This window comes from Tyto alba, unplaced genomic scaffold, assembly GCF_018691265.1.
Source record: "Tyto alba isolate M040663 unplaced genomic scaffold, T.alba_DEE_v4.0 Super-Scaffold_18, whole genome shotgun sequence".
Classification (NCBI taxonomy): Eukaryota; Metazoa; Chordata; class Aves; order Strigiformes; family Tytonidae; genus Tyto; species Tyto alba.
The window spans coordinates 2682531-2705226 of NW_024881280.1; the positions used below are offsets into that span (position 1 = coordinate 2682531).

At 36.9% G+C, this 22696-nt stretch overlaps 1 protein-coding gene across 8 annotated transcripts in view; it reads right to left on the minus strand.

Moving 5' to 3' along the window:
• The window catches only part of LRRC4C (leucine rich repeat containing 4C), a 560440-nt gene that overhangs the window by 67233 nt on the left and 470511 nt on the right, over nucleotides 1-22696 (minus strand). The window lies entirely within an intron of this gene.

Below are 22696 nucleotides of genomic sequence, written 5' to 3' on the forward strand. Positions count from 1 at the left end.
TGTTTGCTTTCTTGCTGTTATACCGATTACCATGATGTGAAAAAGCTATCACTTCCAGCTCAACACCTCAGTTTTCCAAAATTGCTAAAGCCAGATTCGTGCAAAAGAAGTATGTACACAATCATAATGAAAAAAAATCTGATAGAAAATGGCACAAACAACCAAAGGCAGAGCTGACATTTTTGAAAATACTATCTTCACTATATGCCCAGATTCATGAGTCCTCATTAAAATATATGGACTCAACTTGTAAATTTTTCTTTCCAGAAAATGCAGTGCCCTAACATATAGGCATTTTCAGATTATAAGTTTGGAATCAAATAAATTTAGCATCTAGTAGATCTTATAAAGTCTCATAGCAGACTTAGACTTTGCAAGGAGCTTATCTGGTTCAGACTTTTAGAATCTTTTGCAAGCAGAATTTTACCATCTGGAGTAGTAATTTATATTGTCTGTGAATGACAGCTGTACCTGAATTATCTATACACTAATGTCCCCTTTTTTGATTGCAAATGAACAAATGTGTTACTTGCAGGAATGTCCTCTTTTTTTTTTTTTTTTTTTTTTTTTCCTATTTTAATGCTACACCTATTTTCACGACTTTTTTAGATCCAGTGTAAAGCATGTGTAATAATCCATGAAAATTCTTCTTAAAATAATAAAAAGTCTGGGGTACCCACACATCCCAGGGAACAAAGCTGGTTATTTAAAGGATCATGAGGGCAAGCATTCTTCTTTTGAATATAATCTATCTGTTAGAGTATTTACAAGGAAATAGGAAAACTCAGTTCAATTCTTGCTTCAGCTTGATGGGCTGAACTTCAACTCTTCCAGAAAAGGAGTCTATTTGCTAGACTTCATGGGCCTTAAGCAGAGCCACATCTGCTAGCTATGTAAAACTGGGGCTAGAAGGAAAAGAAGGAAAACAGAATTTGGAGATTTGACTTTGAAAAGGCAGTACTGGGTTCTGATTCCTTTATTTGGGACTAATATGTTTGTAACCAGACCATATAAAAGATGCAAACCCTTCAAGATCAGTAACCCAAAGCTGGTCTTGAAATTCATTCTAGTCTTTTTAGTGTATGTTAGATATTGTTCATGGCAGTATTCTGAAGACCTTAAAGTATCTATGGATATATGAATTAGTATCCTGGAATATGCCCCCGAAAACAACATTTATAGTCTACTTAACATCATACTCAATGCATGAATGTCCTGGTTGGGGCTGGACTAGAGTTCCTGTTGGTCTGGCAGCTGGAGCAGTGCTGCAGCACCCTGAGACCCCAGGGGCTCCCCAGGTCCTAGTGCCCTCACCTGTGCGCGGGGGCGGAGGGAGCACAGCTGGAGGGCTGGGCCCCGATTGGCCGATAGTCCAAGTCATGTGACACTGCACTCACTATATAAAGGCAGGAGGGGGCCAGGAGGGGCTCTCACTTTCGGGAGTGTGGCTGCAGGGCCTCTGTGTTTGGGATCGCCAGCCAGGAGCAAGCGGGTGTCGGTCGGTGGGTGGTGAGCAGCTGTATTGTACATCACCCGCTGATACTGGTGTCAGTGTATTATTCTGTCACTGTTATTAAACTGTTTTTATCTCAACCCGCGAGTCTCCCTTTGCCCCTCTGATTCCCTTCCCATTCCCAAGTGGGGGGAGGGTGGGTGAGTGGCTGTGGGGCGTTTAGCTGCTGACCAGGCTCAAACCACGACAATGAATACCTTTTGAACAGTGTAAGAAGAGTTTCAAGTTCAGTTAAACCTACAGTAGTCAAACCCCCTGTTTTTTATTCTTGGTAGCCTAGTCATACTTGGAGAAGGATGAAAACCTCAATGAGCTCTATCATACCTTCATTGAAGACTTCCTGTGAAGAATGTTATAAATATTACCTGAATGATCATAGGCTACAAACCTCATCAGTTTTTTAGTTCATGTCTGAACTTTCATAACATTTCCTATGAAAGACTAGTTTAATCCAAGATTAGGGAAAGTAAAAACCAGAAAAAATAATCACATCTTGTGTGTCTGCAGTTGTACAGGTCTGTACTGTACAGGAACTCATGGGACAATCTCTTCATGGAGCAGGTAATTGTGCTGTAGACCTGCTTAACTTGTCTGGCAGCAACGTACACAGGACCAGGGACAGAGTCCAGAATATACAGTATGAAATAAAATCTGGACTATATTTTACTCTTGTATTCAGTAACATACGGAAATCCACAATAGCTGTACCAAAGTATTGAGTGCAAAGAATAAGAATAAAAGAATACATCTAGGAATAAATAGTTATGAAACTTTCCAAACCATTCAAACCACTAATTCAAATGACAATCTACATGCAGCAGAATTTCAGCAAGGTATTGAAATGTTAGAAAAGGAACCTGATTTTTGCTATAAAACTATTTCTATAAATATGAAACTTAAAAAGTAAAAAACCCCATGATTTTCCCTTTTTCTTCAAATGTTCTCCAGAAATAAAATTTACTCCTTGGCTAAAATCCAGTATAATGAAGCTCAGTTTCAGATCAGGAATCAGATTTTTGTATCCAAGAAATTAAACCCCCCCAAAAGCACAAACCCAACAAATTATCCTGCTATCAGACTTCAGAAATGGAATTTCAAAGAAAATCATGTTTGTGACACATCTTTGCCTGACATTGGTTTTAGTGGTTAAGAGAACTGTTAAATTATCTCAGGAAGAATTTCAGACCTCTTCTTTTCAGATTATTCTCCACATTTTCCCTGATACATTTCCCCAACCTGTGGCCCAGAACTCACAACTGATGAGTTGCAGCAACTGAGCTTCTGACACAATCACATGGAGAGAGTGGTTCCAACACATCCAGATTGCCATCTATTCTCTTGGCAGATGTTATATGTTATTATCTCCAAAGTCTGCATTTTCCTAAATCTAGATCATGCAATGTCGTCAGTAGGTGAAGACTCATTCTGCTGACTTGCTAGTTGAGACTGTAGCTGGAATGAAATGAAACACATGTTCCTAAACTACAACACAATCCCAATTTAAAATAATATTCAGGTTTATTAGTTTTTTGTCGCTGCCAAGAAGTTTAATACAATTTATGAAAGCTTGGAAATGTCAATGCTCTTGCCTTTTTATTCATATTTATTCATTAGAAAATCATCATTAAGCTAGCTAAAGAAAATGGACATGTACTTCTGGAATTCAGTTCTAGAATGAGACAGAATCTTGCAATCTCCTTAATTTCTATGCTAAAAGAATAACCAGTGCAGAAGAAATACCTCATTTACAGACATTCATTCAATTTTTCACTTATCAGCCTAAGGTAGTCAAGAGAAATGCCATTATACAAAACTCATGTTTGCTCCAATAGCAAAGGGAATGAGAACAGAACGTTTATAAACACCTCCAAGGAACTGATAAGAGATGACTGTTGTTATCTGCATCAGAGGCACAGACAAGAAGCTTCTCGCCCACTGCTAATGCCATAAGCTACCCAGTCACTCCATCTATAATGACACCCATAGGAAAATGTTCTGGGGCTAAACATTTTTCTTTTCTTTTCTTTTTTCTTTTCTTTTCTTTTCTTTTCTTTTCTTTTCTTTTCTTTTCTTTTCTTTTCTTTTCTTTTCTTTTCTTTTCTTTTCTTTTCTTTTCTTTTCTTTTCTTTTCTTTTCTTTTCTTTTCTTTTCTTTTCTTTTCTTTTCTTTTCTTTTCTTTTCTTTTCTTTTCTTTTCTTTTCTTTTCTTTTCTTTTCTTTTTTTTTTTTTTTGTGTGTGTTTTTTTTGTTGTTGTTGTTTGTTTGTTTGTTTGTTTTTGTTTTTTTTTGTTTGTTTTGGTTTGGTTTGTTTTTTTTTTTGTACTTATGCCATACTCTGCATGCTTCCAAAACATACAACACTGAGAGTTTCTTCCTCCTAAACATAGGCTGTAAAATCGTTTTTAATGAACTACCAAATGAATTCATGTATTCAGAATTCAGCTGGTTCCTGACTGCTTACTTCTTTCAAAAACTTAGAGTTGCTAGTGTCTAGAAAATTTGCTTTACTTTAGGTGAAAGAGTTCTCTGTTTTTTTAAAAGGAGGATGCGAGTTCTACATTGTATCTTCATTCAGTTTCAGATGATCACAGACAGGCACACATCAACAAATGTAACTTTCCTCAGTAGTCACAAATATGCTAAAATATACAGCACACCTGGATTACTACCTTGACTGACCTTTTCTATGTGTGAACGATTTTTTTTTCAGAAGTTAAATAATTGAGCTAGTCCAAGAGATTATGACTTCTTTGTATCACACATACAGGTAATGGTTTCTATTCCCATCCTAAGAAATACACATAGCACAGAAAGATTTTGCTGTACTGCAGCCATGGCAGGGTTATTTAAGCAAATGAAAATGTCTCCTTAAGAGCTGGTTTCTTTCTGCGCTCATTCGCATCAGAGAGAAATAGAGCTAATGCTACGGTCTTATGAGTGCTTTATGCATTCTGACAAATCAAACGAGGTTTGCCAGGAGAGGCTCTAGGCAGCATGGAACTGCTGCGATTTTACATCTCATTGATTTCCACAACGGGAATTGAAAACAGTTCTCTGCTTTCCACATGATACCAAAAATACTGTTGCAGACCTTCAGAAGAACATGCAGGTCCTCCAGTAGAGAGAAAATGAGGAAAACCAACTTTGTACAGCACTGTTTCCTCATGAATTTGAGTCAGGCCCATCTGACCTGTATGAAGTCTAATAATAAAGCAATAAGGTGACACACAGTAAAGCATGTCATTCTGTGAGCAGTTCTGCAACAGGTTACATGGAACAAAAGGGCAGTTCAATGTCCTGAGGCTTTGGGGATATGCTTATTTTGTGGTAAGTGCATCCTTTATATTGTTGGCATTACACAGAGTATGTGGGAATGTACATGTCACAACAAACAATTTTAAAAGAGCAAGGACCTAAGAAAATTGGTAAGAAATTTAAGATTTATTATTACTGACACACTCAGTCATTGACTGGTTTGATGTTCTGGAGAGGTTTTGTATTAAATGTTCAGGGAACTGATTGTTTTTAAAGCTATTATACAAAAACCTCAAGACTCCTCTTCCCACATCTTCACTAACTTGTTTTTACTGGATCCAGTAGTCCCCATCCACAGAATGTTACCATTTTATAAGGGATGGACTCACTTGCTAAGCACAGCAAAACAACCCCAAAACCACACAGGATAATCTATAGTGACAGCAGTAGAAGTCTGTTCTACTCCAAGATTGCAAGCGACATATGTAGTACCATGTGCTAAGCAAGCTGTGATAGTCACTAACCCTTTGAAGTGCCTAGCAACCTCCAGTAGCATTCAGTGGGAAGAGAAAATTTTCAGCACTCTACAGAATTAAATTCCTAATAAAAATGTTTACTCAGGTTCAATCCTAGGAACCCTCAATGCTCCTTAGAATCAGGTAGATGAAAGCATACTTAGCACAAAAGAAGAGCAAGTCCTTGTCCACTCACTGCAACCACATAATCAAAACCAATTTAATTTAAAAAGGAATTCTCTGTATTAAAAATAATGTCAGTTTTATAGAAGTTCTAGTGGACTGGAGACCAAACTGGGAATCAGAAAATCAAAGTTCTGAAATTCATCATGCCTTTCTGATATTTTAACTATATTGTATCCATATACAAATACCTATACGAATTCTATACATGTACATCCAATTCAGATACATTTTCAACACATATAACATACAAGCAACTGTTAGTATAACAAGAAAACATAATTAATGGAATTTGAAACAATGCAAAAAAATGAAATCCATGTTTCAGCAAGTTAATGACATCTGTGTTACTCTCACCAGGAATATCCAATCCCTTGTCCCTGTTTTTTTCCTCTGACAAGAAATTATTGTCTCTGAGGAGAAGCCACTGTCAGTCACCACAGCCTTGATCATGTATAGTTCTTGCACCAGAAGGAATACTGGATTCAAAGCAATATTGGATGACCAAGAAAGTTTACCAGTATAGTTCACACTAACCTCATCCATCATCATCACTATGTACCCTACATGAGTCTGACACAATCATGGGTGCAAAATCACCCTAACTCTAACAATCTTGTAACCAAAATTATAATGACAAACAGGGTATTCAGAGATGGAAGAGTGATAAGAAAACCCTATTTTAGGAGGACAGATTAGTCCAACATGGCTAAATAAAAAGATCAGATTTTATGAATATCTGAAGATTACAGATCTTGAGGAAGAAAATCTTTATTTAACATAGTACAGGGAGAATGAAACTCCAAGAAAATAACAATAGTATCAAATGAAGATAACAAACTGAATAGTAGCAAAACATTTCATGAGACTGAAATCTATCCAACAGAGACATAATTCTTTAAGGTGAGAACATTTGGAAATGGAGTAGAAAAAACATCAGACAGCAAGAAACAATTGTATACTGATCACACAGAAGGCAAATCATCTATATTTGCCTTTTTTGCCTTTGAGATCACTTCTTCTAGTCAATCATTCTGGAGCACAACTATATTTTAACATCTCTTTCTTTTGTATTCTTTCTCCCTTCCCCTTTCTTTTAAAAGCACTTTCAAGAGATATGACCTCATTTCCCTCCCTTTTCCTTCTGTATTAAAGGAAGAATTTGTATAATCACTATGTTTAACCTAATGTTTTCATATTTGATTCTTTATATCTGAAAGCTTATTTTAAGCAACATCTGGACACAGTGTTTAACATTGCTCCTTTATATTGTAGCTTTCTGTAGCCACATGATTTTTATAAGGTCACCTATCACAACAGTATCTCTGTGACCTTATAAAAAAACAGATGAATGGATGAAGAGAGGTTTGGGCTGGAGAAAATGCTAAGTATCGTGACTGTTTACCACATCCCTACATCCACATACAGAGTTCATTCACAACAAGTAGACTAAGGCTCTTCCAAAGTAAGTGGAAAGACTACAAGTCCACAAGCATTCTGTAGAAAAAAATTGAATGCTAACACAAGTCTAGAAAATAGGATTCAAAAGCTTTTGATGCCAGAAGAAAACAAATACTATCTTCTCCTTGTTTCAAAAAAATCTCTCCTGTTTCAAAAAAAATCAAAACAGTTTTACCTTTATTGGGAAACCGTATTTTAATTACCAGAAATATCTGTTATCTGTAAATCTTTGTTGAAATGCTCTATATCTGCTAAAAAGGAAATGTGGTGAATTTCTAGGATTTTTTAGCCATATTCCTTTCAATGTGATTTTTTTTTTCAAACACCTTCAAATGTAAAAGGTAAAGGGAGGAAAAATACAAAGCTAGTCAATGGTATCCTAATATTGCATTTTGTGTCAATAGCTGCTAATATTTAAATTCTCCAATAACAGTATCCCTTTTGAAACTCTTATGAAATGTTCATAATACTTTTTTTTTTTTTTTTTTTTTTTTTTTACAAAAATAATTATTTACTTTCAGACTGTCTTGTAACAAGTGTCTGGAATGTAAGATTTTTTTATCTCAATCCCCTCAACACTCTTACTATTACACTCAACCTTAACAAATGAGTATTTCATGTCACTCAGCAAAATGCCGAAGATTTTGGTCCCAATTAAAGAAATTAAAAAAATAAATAATATTAAAAGTTATTTTCAAAATGTATTCAGTTTGTCTAACTTTCATTTTACTTGTAATAAAATAGTTAATTGAGGGCCTATTTTCCTTTTGGTGGGGTACATGCAACAGAAATATCTCCATATACATAGTCAGTTGTTTAACTGACTTGATGGTGTTTGGTGTGTAAGAGCAGGATCTTTTAAAGGATATAAATCTGTTCACATTTTTTTTCTGCACACACAAACAAATATGAGGTATAATTTAAGTTTATTTTGTTTTGGTTTTTAATTCTCAGGAGCTCTTATCATCCGTCCCATTTCAACTCCAGGAAAATAATATTTTTTGATTGACAGTCTGAAAGTATGATTTAAACTGATCTATTTCACCCTCTCTCTCTCTCTAACACACTTTACTAAATTCATCTTAATTGCTGCATAATCTGGTGAAAATCAACAGTTGATAGACTGCACTCAAGACACACTTGAGAATGGAATAGCAGGGGGTGTGCATATCTGGGACTGAGCTGCATAGTGTACATGTGGGAAAAAGCACTCAGAATTGTATCTGTCTGTTTATCCCTGAAAAGCTATATGCACTGAACCAAGTTTGGAAAAAAAAATTCACACATAATACTATCAAAGTATTGCTAGTCCCCACTAAACACTAATCTTGTTTGAATTCTAAGGAGATTTTAGAGTTTGGGTTTGCTTATTTGTAATATAATGAAAGGAAACTTTAAAATTAAGTCATGTCAAGCAGAAAAAAACAAACAAGCAAACAAAAAACCAACAAACCAACAAACAAAAAAACACCAAAATGTTTGTATTTCTAATAAATGTGAAAAATATTTCTTTAAAATTTAGACTAGTCACAGAACTTTACATGAAATTAGTAAATGTTTTATTCAGATCTGATCTGTATATTTTTTCTGTTTGGGGAGGAAGGGAGAGGAAGAAACAGTTAAATAATATTGTTTAGATGTAGCATGCACCTACTAACAACATTGCAACCAAAGCACTGGGACCAAAAATACATTCTGACAGACTAGGCGAGATGAGCTATTCTATTGTGTGCTAAACTTTGGTGCTGCTTCTTCTTGTTTCTTCTTTAAAGAAAGTACAGATGCCAGTTACCTTTCCTGATACTTTCCATGCCTAAGACAACAATAAAACCTGATGCATCTACAAGACAGAACTTATGTTACAATTCATATTAAGAGATAGAAATCATACTTCACCTGGAGATGCAAAGAATTAATAAGATAAAGCTGTCTACCATAGCCAAGTAGAATTTCAGGTTTTCTTGGTAATTCTCATAACCCTTACCACCTCTTGGGGTAGGTATTGTGAAATGAATGAGTGATTGCCTCAGAAAAAAAAATTTTTTAGCCTAACTTGTCTCAAAGGCTCAGCCTTTTGTCAGGAACAGTTAAATAAGAAATTATTCCCTTCACCCATGGTCATTTTAGGGTAATTATAGGGAACATAATGCACAGTGATATGTTATGCCTATTATGTATAGCTCAAGGAGGAATTTTTCTGAAAAGGACATATTTTATTCTAGGAAAAAGATTTTGTGCTCTCTTTACAGAACACAGAGAACACTTAAAAAAAAAAAAAACAAAAAACCTAAACAAAACAAAACAAACAAACAAACAAACAAAAAAACGTGTTTTACAATAAGTCTCAAATTGGTAACATTTTTTTTTTTTTAAATCAGGTAATTCTCAACATGTTCAGGCAGCTAAGAGCCGATCCTCAGAGTAAAATATGTGATTGGCAAAACTGGAGTCATGATCCAAACCTAGCCTTGCTCTAATAGACATAAGGAGCCAAACAAGAACCACAACAGCAAAGCACCCTGCCCTTGGGTCCTTCTGCTGTCATGTCCTTGGCCTAGGCATTCAACTCCTGCCAAGAGTTCAAGAGTATCAACAAACATTGCCATTGATTGTATGCTTACTGTTAGAATGGTCAGTCATATAAAAATACTTAATATATTTATCTTTATTATACATCCACAAAAGAGCAAAATTATGTGATTCTACTAAGGAGTATAGAGAAAAAGAATCTATTTTAAAAATCCCTGATTTTTTCCTTCAGTGAAAAAGGGTAGTGAACTCTAGTTTATTGCTTCTAGAAAGAAGCAATTTAAACAGAGAATCACATCTTCAAATACTGGTACTCTTTTCATCTCCTGGAAGATGAGGATTCTGAGAAACTTATGGACTGAGCTCATCAAGTTCATCAAGTGCAAATGTCTGCAACCACCACGGCTCAATACAGGTTGAGATCTGACAGGGTGAGCATGGTCATACTGGATGGCAGATGAACATGAGCGCTTGCACAGAGCACTGCCCACCATTACTGTAAGTTTGCCAAACTGCATGCTGCATTGTTAGGAGCACAATGGCCAGCAGATGAAGGGAAGTTGTTAATTGTCCTTCTCTACCTGACACTACCGAGGCTTCATTTAAAATACTGGTTTGAGTTTTAGGCCCTGGATTTCAAGAAGGATGTGAAGAAACTGAAGAGGGCTCAGAGGAAGGCTACTGAGAGTGTCAGGGTCTAGAGCACATTTCAAGGAGGAGAGGCTGAGGGAGTACGTCTGGTTCGCTCTGGCAGAGAAGAGGTTAAGGGATGCTGTTCTGTTGGCAGCCTACAGTCATTTAAGGGGATTTATAGAGATGACCACAACAAACTCTTTTCAGGAGTGACAGATCAATAAAAGGGCAACAGCGAAATATTGCAGGATAGTATTTAAGGCTGAACATTAGGAAAAAGCGTCTCCATTAGAAGTGTGATGTAGCACAGGAGCAAGAGGGGCTGTGGAACATCTGTTCTTGAAAGATTTTACAACGAGGTAAAGCAAGGACTAATTTGAGGCAGTGCTGGTGATAGCTCCACTTCACATGGACAGAAGGTCTTAATGATTTCCAGTGGTCCTTTCCCATCAGTATTGTCCTGATTTCATGAAGTTATAACAGTAGAAACATTTGCACAGGCATATTCACAAATATTTTCTCTTAAATAAACAATAAAATCAATTAATAGCTTAAAATAGGCAAAAATTATATCAGTAGAAGTATAACAATTTTAGGTAGTTTAGAGGGTCTTTTTAAGCACTCTGGTTTGGAAAAAAAGATCCAGAAATCTTAGGAAAAAAGGAGAAAAAAAATAAGCTTTTTGTTACCTAAACTTCCAACTTACAGAAACAGACGCGGGGTGGGAAAGGGGAAATAATGGTTTAATGTTTTTACTTGGGCATGGATCTAGTTTTATAGGTGTCATAAACCAAATTTTATATGTGATATAATCCAATATTATGCACAATAATTAGAAGTTAAAAATTAATAACCACTATTTGGGAAAAACAATGCTTAATTCTAAACCATTTGCCTTTGTTTAATAATCTTTCCCAAGGGCCTAAAAGGTGCTGAACAACTACAACCTCTAATGACTTTGTAATCCAATTTTGCACTTAGCTTATTATAGCAACTTGCATTTGTCTTCCATAGCTCAGTCTTGCATGGCAGAAAGATCTAGTCCTGATCCAGTAAAGCATCCTGAATCCTGCAGGTTGTATGCAGATCACAAATTCTCTAGATATTTCATTCTCAGTAAGGATGATAAAAGAAGTGAGTAGAAGAAAGAGTCTTAACACTGCTTCCTAACACAAAAGTAAGCTGAAAAAGGCTTATGTAAAGAATGTAGTAAGATGAACAGATTGCAAGAAATTGTTTTCCTTATGGATTAAGGCATTGTCTGAGTTGGAACTGTAACTAAATCACAATTCCCTTCCTGGGATTCATCCTGGATATTACTTTCCCTACTGAAGGAGCTGAACAACTGTTCGGTCTAGCTTTTAATTTACTCCCATCTGTATTGTGAAGTCATGCACAATAAAATAATTTGAATTTTCAAGCTGGGTTATTCATATGGGTATGAGTTTTATGGTCATATACTAATTACACTTTTTAATACACTTTTTTTCTTTTATAAATATATTTAAGTTCCATTATTTTAAGTGTATTTTCACTTGCTACTCTATTTGTTATTAATTTACAATAGGTTTCTAGCCAAGTAATGATATATAATATTGGAATTATGTGTAACAGCAGTACTAAATTTTGCTGCACTTATACTGCCCTGCACAGAAGTGAACATGAAATGTTTGCCTTTGAGGAAAAGGGCACCATTTCACATCAGTATCTCTGGGCTACTGCATCTTGATGACTCCAGAACTCCTTCAGTCTTTCTTATCTGTACAACCACTCAGAACAGTAGTAGAAGCTATGGAAAAAAAAATTATGGACAATTACAACTTTTTCTAAGAATTAACACTGTATTAAATGCCTCTGGAGGAGAGGGAAGGAGAGGGGGAAATGATTCTTTTAGTCTGTCAGGGCTCTCTATTTAAACTTAGGACTTAAGGCACCCACATGAACAATGAGAACAGTTACTCAGTGGCTTTTGCTTTACCTTTCTTGGCCAGCTCTGGAACACTGCAACAGAAACCCAGTTCTTTCTTGATTGCACATTTCATTTTAAATGCTGTTATATTTTACCCAGTGCAAAGCAGAGAGTTACTAACATAGCAAGCCAGTTTGTACGTATGTTCTCTGTAATACTCTGATCTTAGTAAAATTGAAGTAGATTTTACAAAAGAATCAGGTAAGGAATAAGGATAAAACACACCATGGAAATGCTGTGCATGTCATACATATTCTTATACAGCAGGACTGGACTTAGGGTACATGTGCTGTGTATATATAGATTTAATCTAGCAATAAATGCAATTTCAGAGTTAAGCTAAACTACCTTTATCAGTTCTATTTAATAAGCGTTTGCATAGCCTGTACCATAGGACTGCAAAGTGATCATTCATCTTCTAGTCTATTTAAGCACACTGACATAAAATGTAGCAACATAATCTTTGAAAAGTCAAATGTAAACCCAAACTACACTAATTCTTTTTTCTTTGAAAGACAAGTCCAATGAAATACATGATTTATTTTATGTTAGAAGCAATACTTTTTTAATGATGTTCCAGGGGCTGAAGTCCATGAGAACTGCAGCTATTGGGAATCTTTGAAAAAGGCAGACTGTGTATGTAAATGTGTCCAAATATAAGTCTAATTGACTTACCCAAAGAACTGAAGTTTGAGGGCTTCAGTTTATACCCTCTGCTATCACAGATAATGGTGGTAGTTAATTCCCATGCCTTCTGGAATACTGGTGATAAAGAAACTAGAAATACAAAGTCCGTAAAATTTAAATTGAGGATTCTTGGTCCCAAGGCATTAATAATGTGTATCCTTGTTCTTTGAAGAGAATTGAACTCAGATCATCACTTTTTGCTTTTAGTCATGGTACATAACAACTGTGTCTCATTTACTCACATCTCATTCACATTTACTCAAGAAGAATTAAACTAACTGGGAATAGCAACTTACACTGTTTGGGTAAGTTTGTTGGTATCATGAGGCAAAATACAATGATCTCTAAAAATAGAAATTTTTAGTTAGTTTAGTAACATTTCAAAAAGTTTTAAAAAATAATATTTTTTTAATTTCAGCTCTTTCAAAGTGTTGTAGTTTAGGATTTTTAAAATATGTATATATTTCTAGTTTGGCACCAATGTTTTGAGGGATGAGAAATATTCAATTTAGTTTATTTTCCATCTGTTAACAGGAGCTCACTTCCTTCTAAAGAAGACTGATGTGCTGATCACACTTCAATGCAAGAATGTATCACTAATTAGGGCCAGAATATTCCATTCACTTCTGTTGTATTTAGGCAATACATGTTCCGAAGAATGTTCTAGTTTTTCACCCATATTTAGAAAACGTATTGTGTAACATGGTGAGATAATCTGATTCCTGCCAGATATGAACAAAAAGGCAACACAACGTTAGATAACTTTAATCATAATGATACCATTCAGTGGAATCACAGTCATGCAATGCTATGTTCTCACAGCATTCTGAAGTTGTGGTAGGATACTAATTTCTTGGCATTGCAGCACAATTATTTTCATTTATGGACTCAGAGGGTGGAGGGAAACCTGCCATGCTAAAATTCAAAGCAGTTCTTTAGCTTTCTACTTTCAGTCCACTGTTGCACACACATTATTACCATAATAGTGAAACAACTCCGTTATTACAAAAGAGACACATCAGATGTATTTGAAAAATCGATGAACACTGTCAAGAATTTTTGGATGAAAAGTAAAGGAAGGAAGTACAGAGTTCAAGAGAGTCATGTCTGAAGCAGAATTGCTTTGTGGAACGCAAACCAAAACAAAATGCCAAAAGGAGTACCATCTTGTTCCCTTCATCAACTGAAGTTTATGCAGACATCTCTTAACCTAACACCCACCACAAAAAAAAATAAAGAAAAATACAGCATGTTTGGGAGATAGTGTGTCAGTTATTTTCTTTAAATTCCTAGACAGTCATGGCTCTGACTCATCCAATTTACTTAGTTTAATAAAATATGACCCCATGGGAGTAGCCTGTTGCAAAATTAACCATAACTATCTTCTGCCTCCAATGTGAGAAATTAATTCTGAACATGTGGGCAATTTCTCCTTCATTTGGTTAATCAACTGTTGATGTATCTCTATATAACTTCTCTACTTATCACTCTGGCAACATGGAATTTAAGCAATTCACAAAACTTTTATAAGGAACTCTGAATTAATGTAAACTTTTCCCCGGACTTTTAACAGAGGATGAATTAATGCAAAGGGGGGGGGAAACAAAGAATAACATACTGAATAATTATGAGATCAATAAACAATTAAACAATCCACCAAAGCTATTCAAAGCACCTTTCAAAACAAAAAGACAAAGACTCTATGTTAAACACAGCTCTTAAAAGATACTTAATGTGCCAAGCAAAGGCAAGCATGGTGGTGATATTGATCTAGATGTCTTAATTGTGTTGTTACCCCCCTAGACAGCTTTAAGGGGGAAAAAAAAAAAAAAAAAAAAAAGAAGGAAGGCACATAGCACTACATTTTTCCCCTACCAGATGTCCGATTGAATTTAATTTTACTGAATTTGCAACTTATGAGCAATGATTCATGTATAGGAACAGTAACACTGGAAACTGTGATAGGAACCTTAAATTCAGCCAAAGATCTGCTCTTGAAAAGCCCTTCTGAAATAAACAGTTTTTACTCATCAGAGTATTTCTAATTCAGTAGGAGACATGCCTTCCTATGCAAAATCACGGCAACCAAGAATGTGAGAAATTGAAACATCACCAAGCGCTTTGGTTGTGCAAGGGGTTTCCTAGGGGCAGGTTGGCCACAGTAAATTGTCCATAGCTGTGAATTTCACTTTCCTCCTGAGACTCTGAAGCTCTTGACATCTGAGTCACATTTCAAATTCCATATACTCTCCCAGGCTCTCTATCTGCTCATTTGCAGAGGAGGGAAGGGATGAGTGTCCGTGTAAGCAGAGGATAGGTTGAAAGGAGATGATTGGATAGCAGGGAATTCATTACCATTTCAGAAACAATACATTACACCAGTTACTGACTTTGTACCTTTCCATACATGTTTGCAATTACTAGATAAACAAATTCAACATAAGAGAAGCAAAGCAAGTATTGTCATGACTAAGTACCTTCCCCAATAGTTAAGATTTTGTGCTTAACTGCTGCATCAGTTTCTAGACCTCAACACAGCCAACATTCTTACAGCCACTTGCAGATATATATCATACTTGGCAATTAGATGTTTACATCTTTGACACAGAATGGGTCCTAACCTTCCATTAATACAAAGAATCAGTTCCCTGGGTTCAAGGAAAAGAGGAAATCTATGTATTCATGGGGCACTATAGAAAGATTTCATCCAGCAGTGGGAAGTGTTTCATCTACTAAATGTGCAACAAATTGACACATCAAGAAGTCAAATGAAAGCAACCAATGTTGTGAATTATGACAAAAATAACTTTATAGATTTAAAGCTTGTGAACTACTGCAACACTGACAGAGTAGGTAAAATTTCACAGTGTCCAGAGAAAAGAGAGTCTGGGCACTGTGCTTTACAACCATTCCAGTGTATATATTGAAAATAAATGAATAATAATTTCAGTGTAAAATATATAGAAAGCCTGGATAGGTTTTACTTTCATACTCTTTATTCACTTGATTAGGGCTAGAATACGAAAGGGATATTTGAATAAGTTCATGTTTGCAAGTATTTACTCTTAAGAGTAAGAATTGACGGGCTTGTGTTGCTTAACTTTAAGGAATAAATTGTTTGTTTGTTTGTTTGTTCAATTTATGCCTGAGGTAAAATAAATCAGGAGGAAAAAAATCACTAAGAATCTGAATATAAAATAGTTAGCAGTATCATAACATTTCTGGCAGATCACAAAAACCCTTTCTTAAGAATAGAAGGATAAGGAAGAAATTTTTGATCTGCGTCTCCAGAACTGTTTCACTAATGTACATGTTCTTTGGTTTTCCTCTGTTACTCTGTACTAAAATGCTGGATTTTATGTATGGTGATGCTGATTGCAATAAAAATTGTGCTTCCAAAATGTCTTTTATTCCAGGACCTTTCATGTGACTGAAAGCTTAAGTTCACGAAACCTCTTCTTAAATCCCACTCCCTCTTCTTAAATTATATTAAACTGGTTTTGATGTCTGAACTCTTGCAAATAGAGAGTTCTGGCTGCATAAATTGTGGAAGGATCTCTCCTGCAATATGCAAAAATAAATTCTCTTAAGTTACAGAGAGGAAAATGGAACACATAGAGACTGTGTGATTTTTTTCAGACGACGATTCAGAGGCCACACAAAGATCAGAGTCAATGAATCTCTAGTGGTGACCACTACAGTACACAAGAATGTCCATTCTACTATATTTAAATCTCTCTCTTAATTGTATTTTCCCTTTAAAAGGTATCATTTGAAATTATAGAGGGGGAAAGATGTGGTACAAGAGTTGATAATTTTTCTTGCTTTTGGGAGGTGGGTGATATTTTCATTACTTGTTTTGAAAAAAACATTCATTCTTAAACTTTTCTCAAAGCAGCAGTAACTTTTTACCTGGATGCCATATAATCAATGTTACAATTCTTCTGAGATGTGCATGACTAATGTGTGGAGATTTCTATCCCCCTCCTACACAGAGAGATATATGGAAGAGGGTGTTTTGCTAAATATATATAAAAATACTATTTCCCTGCAATTTTTCTGTAATGCAATGACCTGTGCAAAGAATCATCAGTTTAATATATCAAAAGGCCATATGCACTCCAAAACTTTCAAGGGCAATCTACCCTCTTAAACACACATACATACACTTATATGAATACACAGCTTTAGGAGTGAAAGTAGTTCAACTCCTTCCAGTAAAATTAATCTGACAGCTCCTCTAGTACATTTTTTCCTCAATATAGAATTTGCTTTAGTTTCAGAGAGGCTTCATTCTGGTCCATAGCTCCATCTGCATGGAAAAGCTGGCAAGAACAGCATCGTATCTTGCAAGTTTTAAGCTCTGCATTAAAAAGAGCTAGAGAAATGCTCAGAAACAGGCAACTCAGATTTCTTCCAGTCCACAGACACCTCTCCCAGTTGCCATGGTCATTCAATTATAGTACTAGTCTTCAAAAGACCTCTGGCACCAAAGGTCTCTTTGGAAGCTCTGCATGAGAAAAAGAGCTTCTGAACTCTGCTGCCACTGGGAAGGGACGAGCTACTGACAGACAACATACATAAGAAACTCTAGTCAAGGAGTGAGGAGCAGCTCATCCAAAGTTAGTTTTCCTAGTAAGCAAATTGAATCCAAGTTGGACTCTCTAGTCATTTGGCTGGTCTCACAACAAGTTAATGGATTGAGAAGTGGTTACATAAACCTCTGACAAGGGCATTTGGGGAAGAGACTGGGAAAGAGAAAAGAGAAAAGGACCATCCCCAACAGTGTCTGCTAGGCTTAGGCCTTTTTTTTTTCAACTCCCAAATGGTCACCTGTTGTAATAAGTTAATGGAATGATGAAGCAAAATTTTACTTACACAAATAATTTCTTATTTGACTTAAAGTGTAAGGAATGAAACATTGTATAGAGCATGCACAAAAAAATGTGGGATATGCAGGAGAAGGGTGCCTCATGACATTACAAAACACCGGAGGAGCTGAGAGTACAAATAAAAGCATTATAGGAAAATTATCCTACATGATCAGTTTGGTAGGATTTTAGTAGTAGGGGAAGCTACCAGCTTCTGTGGGAGTCATAAGGGAGCAGTAAGGGGCATGTAACCTCCTTCCTTGAAAATCCATGACCACACTATATGGAATATAGATGTGGCATAATGAATGAGGATTAAGGTAGGATATGAATTTTCAAAAAGCTGATTACCCACTGACTACCCAGACAGACATTCTTAGTATTAACAACATATGAGATCACCTAATTCATTTTTATTAAACTCTGCAAAAGTAAGATTATCTAACGAAAGCCAGGATACAGAAAATGGTGCAAAAAGGAGCACAGTAGAGAATAGAATAGCACGTTCAGAAGTATAACCTGGTCTCTAATCTCATTCTGAACTTCCTAAAATTAGGGTTATTTGAAAGATCAGCAGGCTTTCTCTGGTCCCTATAGAACTGAAAAGGGGTGACTCTCTGCAAAGGATTCAAGTTCCTACTATCTTGTATACAGCCACTTCCACCTATGTTAGGAGAACATAAAATACTACAGTTTCAATTTTGTACTGTCTGAATTTCAGCATCATTCAGTGATAAATGACAATACAAGCCACAAGGAGAATCAGGCCTAATAAGTCTTAGTTTTCCTTTGGAAACACTGTCACAGAAACTTAACAGAATCTCATGAAGCCACATTACTTGAAGAATATGTCCTATTACCATATTCAGTGACAGCCTAAACAGTAATGAGGAGACAATTAAATTGAGTGTCAAAGAATATACCACTGTTTTACATTTTCATTAGCTGAAATTGATATATACAGCATGGGTGGAGAGCAGTAAGTAACAGAAGGAGGATTAAAGATGAAAAAGAAAATATGATTGTTAAAACCTGTCACTTCAAAATATGTCACTTGCACAGCAGTACTGCTGAAGCATCACAGACAGGGAATGCACTCTGGAAGCACTAATTAGGTCAAGAGTTCTTAACACTTGCAATTTTAGTGAATTTTTTAGAAAAGGTGAAAGAAATAAAGACTAGATATCTCAGGAGATAGAATCTGTTAACAATTTATAGAATCATAGAATGGCTTGGGTTGGAAGGGACCTTAAAAATCATCTAGTCCCACCCCCCCTGCCCCGGGCAGGGCCCCCTTCCCCCAGCCCAGGGGGCTCCCAGCCCCGTCCAACCTGGCCTTGAACCCTTCCAGGGAGGGGGCAGCCACAGCTGCTCTGGGCACCCTGGGCCAGCGCCTCACCCCCCGCACAGGGAACAATTTCTGCCTTACATCTCATCTAAATCCGTCCTCTTTCAGTTTAAAACCATCATCCCTAGTCCTACCCCCACCCCCTGATCCAGAGTCCCTCCCCACCTCTCCTGTCCCCCCTTTAAGCCCTGGGAGGCTGCTCAAAGGTCTCCCTGGAGTCTTCTCTTCTCCAGGCTGAACCCCCCCAACTCTCTCAGCCTGGCCTCCCAGGGGAGCTGCTCCAGCCCCCCAAGCATCTTCGTGGCCTCCTCTGGCCCCGCTCGAGCAGCTCTGTGTCCTTCTGCTGTTGGGGGCCCCCAAGCTGGCCCCAGCACTGCAGAGGGGTCTCCCCAGAGCGGAGCAGAGGGGGACAATCCCCTCCCTGGCCCTGCTGCCCCCCCTGCTCTGGCTGCAGCCCAGGGCACGGGTGGGTTCTGGGATGTGAGTGCACAGTGCTGCCTCTCAGTCAGTTTTCCACCACTACCCCCCAGTCCCTCTCCTTGGGGCTGCTCTCCATCCACTCCTCTCCCAGCCTAGATTTGTGCTGGGGATTGCCCCAACCCGTGGGCAGGACCTTACACTTGTCCTTGTTGAACTCCATGAGGTTTGCACAGTCCCACCTCTCCAGCCTGTCCAGGTCCCTCTGGATGCCATCCCTGCCCTCCAGCGTGTCCCTGCAGCACACAGCTTGGTGTCATTGGTGAACTTGCTGAGGGTGCACTCGGTGCCACTGTCCATGTCACCAACAAAGATGTTAAACAGCTCCAGGCTCAACACTGGCCCCTGAGGAACGCCACTCATCACTGCTCTCCACTTGGACATCGAGCCATTGATCACAACTCTTTGAGTGCGACCATCCAGCCAATTTGTTATCCACCAAATAGTCCACTCTATATTTATTTTTTCCTTACTGCCACAACGGATCAGATTACCCAAAAACTTCTTAGGCCTTCTGCTAGCAATCTCAGCAAAGAGGAAATGATGCAGTGAAATCCTTTGGGGTGTTCTGTGCATTTCAAGCTAGGCCTGTTTGTTGATAATAGCATTGGAAGCTTGGTTATTAATACCAAGGCTACATTCCTTATATCTGCAGGATCACAGGCTGAGGGTACAGGAACCTCAGAACTATCTACTCTGTCTTCCTGAATATCACAATATACAAAACACAATAATGTGTACTTAACGACAACAGTCTCCCACAAAGGCATTAAATCTGTGTATGTGGACTACAAGAGACAGAGAAAATACAACTTCTCCAAATAATGTTTAAAATGATAAATTATTTTCACCATTAAAAATATACATTTAATTTCTAATTTGAATTTATTAGACCTCAGCTTCCAGCTATTGCTCCTTAGAATTTTATTTGTTATATTAGAAAATATTTAGACATCTATTTTTTCCCTCATAAACCAATCACATCAGTTCTCAAGATTCTCAATCGATAGACTAAAGTTTGAGCACTGAATTTTTCCTTTTTTTTTTTTTTTTTTCTTTTCAGAACTGAGTATTTTTGCATCTCTTCTTTCTTCTCAGCATAATTTTCAAAATGTGGACAAACTGAAATGTAAACAGCATTCCAGTTTTCCCACTGACGTTGTTAAAATCACTACTCTATTTCTCTGCTTATTTACCCAATAGTACAGCACAGTCTTTTTTAACTCTATCACTGTGGGAGCTTATATGGAACTTCTTGCCTTTTATGATCTCGAATCCTTTTCAGAGTTGCTTTGCAGACAAATGTTCCTCATTCTGAAGGTATATCCTATATCTGTCTTTCTTATACATAACATTTTTCATCCAATATGACTCTGCACACCTGCCATATTTATCATGCTGCCGATACTTGCTGTTGCAAGGAAAAACTCCTCAATTCATGTGATTTAAATCACTATAACCAACAACATTTAATTAACCGTCACTCACTACTAGCTCAGGATCAACAATGCAACAGATAAACCACAACACTAGATACTTACAACATGACAATAAACACCTAAAAACTTCTAAACACGCCTATATAATTAATCCCCCAATATATTATCCCTCTGATATCCTCACAGGCCATGTGGGTTACAAGCACATCCCTACTCCTGGGAGTGCAGGCTCCCCCACTTGCTCACTCCTCCTCTCGAGATACGGGTGGCCCAGCTCTGTGCGGTCCCATGCTACCTCCAGGGCACAGAAATGCTGGGCAGAAAGCCCTCCCTGTTCACCCACGGGCCCACACCGTGTGGGTCCCTGCTTGTTGCACCCTGTGCAGTTACTCCACCAGCTGGGTGCTGGATCCTCACGCTATGCAGTGCAGAGACAGCTTGGTCAGAACAACTGAAAGGTTTCAACAACGCTGGACAACGTCTGGCAGTGTCAAACAAGGATTTTTGCTCTGTTTCTCTCACCTGCCTAACCACTCACACTTTACAAGTTTCATGCTACTTTATACTTTTTTTACAAGCTTTATTTCAGAATATTTTATTGTATTGGGTTTTAGGGGATTTTGTTTGTTTTTGTTGTTGTCATTTTTAATGTTTGTTTGTTTGCTTGAAGTTTTCCTCTCCAGCATTATCAGTCTGGGGAAATTCCTTCTCAGTTAGCTCAACTATCTTATTCGCAGCATTTACCCTTACATTCCCATCCTAATAATTGTTCTTATTGAGGTCATTTTTCCAGCTGTGGGTCCTACATTTATGCTAAGTGTAATTTTTTGTCAATAATCTGTCTAGATCTAGATCATCCCCACTATACTTAGTTTTGAATATCTGACCAGTACCTCTAAGATACTTAAGTACCCTATGTAGTTCAAAGTTTAAGTGCACTGTATTTTGTATTTTCATGGCAACATCTACCAACTTTGCAGTATCGTCAGAATCAAATTTTTTGCTTGATATAAAAGACTTCCCATAATACCATACTATTACCATGAAACCTTTTCCCTGCCTTAATTCCCTGTCAGCTGAATCCTGTGTGGGATTTTCTGTTACTTTGCCTAAAATTTATGTCAGAATAAACGGTCAGTGATTACCAAGTTTATTGTACTTTTATTATTGGAATGTTTTCTAGATATATACTCTTGAGTACTCTTCAGAAAAGTATGAGGACTATTGATTTAAAAATATTTATCCAAAATAGAGGTTTACCAATGTCCTTTCACTTGTTTTTCCTTTTAATGATAAGAATTTTTAATAATGATTTTTCCAGATACAGAATAGAAATATTAATCGAATAATTCTGTCAATTCTGCATCACTACTACCAGTAACTCTTCACAGGATATCTCCAATTAAAGTAGCAATAAGAACAGCTATAGTTCCTCATTTCTGGTATATTCTAAGCCCACCACCCAATCTCAAAATTTCTCTCCTATCAGATCAGTTGTATTAATTTTATACCTTAGTTTTTATAGGAGTTATCTGTTTTCTTCCTTTATTTTTTTTTTCCTGCTATATACACGTTTGTTTTGATTTTGGTTTAATTGTTAAATTTTAGCTTCATTTTCCCTTGTATCAAAGACAGACTCATAGTCAAATGTGAACTCTTTTATGATTTGGCGTTTTCTCTGACAAAACAATATGTTCCTATAAAATGTCCAGTTTATATTTACAGCCATATGTTTATATGTTCACACCAATCAATTTTTCTCATAATTTTCTTCAGGTTTAGAAGGTAGGTCTTTCTGAAGCTGCATAATTGGCTGC